Source organism: Solanum tuberosum, unplaced genomic scaffold (genome assembly GCF_000226075.1).
Source record: "Solanum tuberosum cultivar DM 1-3 516 R44 unplaced genomic scaffold, SolTub_3.0 scf01305, whole genome shotgun sequence".
Lineage (NCBI taxonomy): Eukaryota > Viridiplantae > Streptophyta > Magnoliopsida > Solanales > Solanaceae > Solanum > Solanum tuberosum.
Genome location: NW_006240339.1, coordinates 3,531 through 8,759, shown reverse-complemented (window position 1 = coordinate 8,759; position 5,229 = coordinate 3,531). Strand labels below are relative to the sequence as shown.

Below are 5,229 nucleotides of genomic sequence, written 5' to 3'. Positions count from 1 at the left end.
CAAATAATAATAATAATAATAATAATAATAATAATAATAATAACTTATAAGTAGTAACTAAAAAGTAAAATTATAATAATAATCTTGACTAAAAAGTAAAATTGTAATAATAATCTTGACTAAAACGTAGAATTGTAATAATAATCTTGCTAGCATTTTCAGAGAAATAATAAATTTATAACTAATAATAATAATAATTTATATAAGTAAAATAATGATAATAATAATAATTTTATTAGCAGTTTAAGAAAAATAATAAATTAATAACTAATAAAAATAAGTAATAGAGTAACTAATAAATGATATCGTAGAGATATGAGAATTAATGAGTTATGAGAAAGTTGAAATTAAATATTAAATTCTTTAAAGTTAAAAGAGTAGAGAAATTGAGAGAATATGGAAAAATATTTATAAAATAAAAGGGGACTTTTTTTTTTTTTTTGGAAAAATCTTTAATAAAATTCGAGATTAGATTTCAGAATTTTTGACCATAGTGGGCCCCACACTGGTAAACAAATTGACAAAGAGATTTTCTAAAAGTTCGTGCCTCCAACGAATATTCCTTTGTGGGCTTCTACTAATTTGAGCCAACTTCGGAACGACCCGATCCTATACGATTGACACCCTTAGTTTCAACTATATAAATGACCATCAAAGTTAAAATAATTAACAACAAGGCAAAAAAATAAAATTACTCATTTGTGAGAGTTCTTGAGTTACTCTTTCAGGTATGTTTAATTTTCATCTTCTTTATGAAATGTGACTTGTGAGTTTGTATTTGCTTTTATTTGGAATCATTTTTTAGTCTTTTACAAAAATAAATAAATTAATTTATGTCCTTTTATAAGATATATTCATTTTTTTTTACAGATAACAGATCAGAAAAGAATATTTTATTTTATTCAAATTGTAAGAAGACAAGATATCTCATTTTCTTGTTTTCATATATGCTTTAGATCTGTTTGTGTTTGAGCATTTTTTCTTTTGAACTATATAAAACTCATGATGGACTGTATGAATTTTTTCTATTTGAAACTCTAGAGAAATAACATAACAAAAGTGAATCTAGGATTTTACGTGAGCTTGAGAGAGATAATTTTCTAGTCCTTTTCAAAATTATTTTTACTTTTATAGCATTTTTATAAATAAGAGATATTTTAGTTTTAAAAGATCTTCAGTTTTATACATACGAAAATTTAGAAATGTCATTTCTTTTGTATTTAAATTGGGAAAAGGACAAGATATCTTATTTCATGTAAATTCTAGAGTCTTTCAATTGTGAAAGTGGATATAAATTCCAGGAGAAATTATTTTCCAATCCTATACAAATTTCTTTTAGTTTAATAACTTTTTTTTTATAAGAGATCTACATTCTTTACACCTAAGATATGTGAAAAGACAATTTTTTTTAAAAAATGGTAAAAAGGCAATGTAACTCATTTCCTTCCGAGGGAATTTAGTACAATTGTCATAAAGGTATGTTAATCCTTGAAAACAAAACATGTTTATCAGGGAAACATGTTCTTTAATAGTGTCTCTAATACAATTTATATGGGATATTTAAGACTTCGAGAGTCAAAAATTTTCAAATTGTGATGGTAAATTCAGGTATTAAAACTATAAGATTTTCAAAATAAAATTATTTATATTCGAAAATTATGTAAAATTACTATAAGTCAAGTAACTGACCATTCAAAGTCTTTGAAAGTTGTGTGACAAAAGTCACAGTCAAAACTTGTTTGACTCTCAAAACTCAAAGAGCCACTTAAATTGAGACTAAGAGAATATTTTTTTCTTTTCCTTTTTATCCTTATGATATGAATTTCGGAGTTGACAGTTTGAATTTAGTTTGTTTATTTTCTTAAACTTTGTGCTAGGTCAAAATCAGACAATCAAGTTGACATAGAGAGAACATAAATAAAAATAATTTGATTATTAATTAATTGTATAAACATGCCTGATTGAATGGACTTTTTCTGATCTTTTGTTTCTTCTCTTTCATGAAGCAATGGCCTACAAAGATGAAATTCACGAAAATGAGGTAGTAAAAAAACCCTCAAAAATTGTTAGAGGAAAAAAAAGCAACTTAATGGGCAAACGTTCTGTTGTCTTGCCATGTGTTGAACGTATTTACATAACGGACAATGACGCCACAGACTCGTCCAGTGATGAGGAGGAAAATCTTCAAGGAGAGAAGTCCAAACGACATAAGAGGATTTGTAAAGAAATTATCATCAGAAATGGAAAAACCAAGGTCACTTCAAAGATGGTATCGTCTAAAGAGAAAAAAGATACAAAACTTCTCCAAGAAAATGTAAAGAAGTACATGGGAGTTAGACAACGAAAATGGGGAAGATGGGTTGCAGAGATTCGAGATGTAAGACAAATAAACGACGTTGGTTGGGAAGTTTTGACACTGCGCTTGAAGCTGCTTTGGCTTATGACAAGGCTGCCATTGAAATAAAAGGTGCTAATGCTGTGACTAACATTATCGAGCCACCACCGAAGGAAAGCAACACCATCCACCAATAAGGAAGACAAAAGGCATGCATATCCATGTATGTTTAGTTACTCTATTGGTTCAACTTTCCATAGGTTTATCCATTTCACCTTTGAAATTATGAGTTCAAAAGTTGAACGTTTTAGTAGTTGAAAGACATGAATGTAAATAAGAAGGTTTCATTAAGGGGGAGAGTCCGGGGGCTAACCCCATATCTTCTTCCCTGTATTGGTAGAAGTATTTATTAGTAATCACATATAATTTTTACTATTTGTTGCTTCATTTTGCTTTGTATCTTAATATTTTACTGTCATTTTTTTTTCTTATGGAAATTTTGTTTCCTAATATCTTCTCTTTTGAGCTGTTGATTATTGGAAATAATCTTTCTTCACAAAATGAAAGAAAGGTTAGTGTATATTTTATTGCCTTCTCCATACTCTATTTGTGGAATTACACTATAAATATTATTATTGTTGTTGAACTAATTAATTGGAGGAATATGAATAGCCATGATTTATGTATTGTTGAAACTGAGTTGTTTTTGCTGGATTCCTTGGAAATATTTGCTAAAAGAACATTATCTTAAAAATGCTACTTTTTTAGATAAACCTTGGGTTCAAAAAAAAGTTTAGACAATATATTTTTGATGAAACAGAAATGTTCAATATAGTTTAACATATATCCTAAAATAAGTAACTGGAAGTTTTTTTAAAAAATTAGTTCACTTGAAATTTTTTTGAAAAACTAAATTATTTACATGAAGCTACTATTTCTTTGCTTCCTTAGCATATCGTGAGGAGCTTGAAATAGAAATTTGATCATTACTCTCCTTTTTCTTAACCTGATTATTCACCTCATAAGTCTCCTTTGTTGATCCATCTTCCTCAAAATTCCTCTCCACCCTACCACCTCCTTTGTTGCTTGCATGATGATTGTCATCTATGCCACTTGATGTATCCATATTATGTATTTGTGGATTGTTGTTCCCCTTTACAAGTTCATTCTCTCATGTGCCCCCTTGCCTTTTGGTTCCCTTTTCTTTGTTATCACTCATTTGAACACCAGGCGTATCTCCATTTTTGTCCACCCCAGTCAGATAAACTTTCTCCCCTTCTCCCCCTCCCTCTTGTTCAACTTGTGCCAACATATTGAATGTATTTTTAATGACTAAACCCACCCTGTTCCAAACTTGTTCCGGCTGCTTAGGTTTGTCACCTCCCCATTTTTTCTATCCTTGCTCGACTAATCCTTTTTCTATATTGTTTTTTTTGAATAATTCCAGCATCTCCTGCAACATGCACATCTGAATTCCCCTCCTTAGAAATCATCTAGTTTCTTTCTGTTCTCTTTCCCTCCACTTGTCCTGCTTTTTCTTTTGGGTTTAATTCTGTGTGCACAACAAAACATTGTTCCTCATTGTGTCCCTGAATCATACATGTTTGACAATACTTTGGCACATAATCATATTTGATTTTGATCCACTTCTCCAATACCTCCTCATTCTTATTCCTCATCTCAATTTTAATCCACTTTGGGAATTCTTTCAGTAAATCTACCTCCACCTTTACTCTTGCACAACTTGGCCTCGTTTGATTCATCGTTGCCATGTCCACCTATAGTGAATTTGCCACTGCTGCCGCAAGTGAAAATACGACATCTTCTCCAAAAAAAATTAGCGACAGCGATGGAAACGAGATCCAAGCAATTGCTGTTGTCGTTTCCGATTCAGGATTAAACATTGGATCCCATTTCAAATTTCTCATTGGGAATGACCAGTTGTTTTGAGTGATGTAAAAAACTGTCTTGGATAGGAGATGCACATAATCCTACAAAAGCGTCGTTCTTATTAACACATGCCTATTACTAAGCAAATCGATATTACACTCACCCTTTTGTTCACATTGTTTAGGTATGAACTTTATAAGATCTTGTATATCCGGCCATCCGTACGAAAACTTCCCATTCACCGCATATTCTTGATTGTCGTTGACGATCATCTGATTTACTTCTTCTACATCCCATATTACTTGAGGTTCTCCATGCCAATACGAAATTGATTTTAGTTGTAATGGTTGTTTGTGATGTTTCTTCAGACCCAGTGCAGCAGTGAATGAAGGTCCAGATGGAATTACCAGCCGACCTGCTTCAGCAGGAGGTCGGCCTCCGGTCGTGGCGGCTATCGGAAAAGGAAAAGTAGGGTTTTAGGGTTTTTTAGGTTTTAATCGGTCTAAAAAAATCATTTTTCATATATTTTGCACCATTTTCATAATTTATTCAATATCAACATGATGTGTTATTATGATTACCTTATCAGATGGATTTCATCTTTTATATATAGCTTCAATTTTTTCGTTCTCCAAATCATTTAGATATTATCTTCGTATCCTTGATTTCATCACTACGATTTAATTCAATCTCTAATATATCTAGGGGTAAGACCATATACACCATATTCGATTTTAAATTCTTGAATTCTAGAAGCTCTATTATTTTCTTGAGTAACACCAACAATTAACTCTTCTAACTAGAGTAAGAAGCCCAGCAGCCAGGTTTGATCCTCCGTGCAGCAACCTGGCCGATATATACCCCACAAAGAAAATTAGATTGTGAAGTGAGTAACTATATCAAACCATCATTTGTCAATATCATTTCTAAAAATAAAATAATAGAAATAAATGAAACGAGTATGATAAATTTTTGCAACAAAATAAATACTTGACTCGTATGGT

General features: G+C 31.0%; 1 pseudogene; it reads left to right on the top strand.

Annotated features, from left to right (window-relative positions):
• Positions 1 to 2,008: 2,008 nt before the first annotated feature.
• On the top strand, positions 2,009 to 2,616 carry LOC107059348 (ethylene-responsive transcription factor CRF1-like; annotated as a pseudogene).
• Positions 2,617 to 5,229: the final 2,613 nt, after the last annotated feature.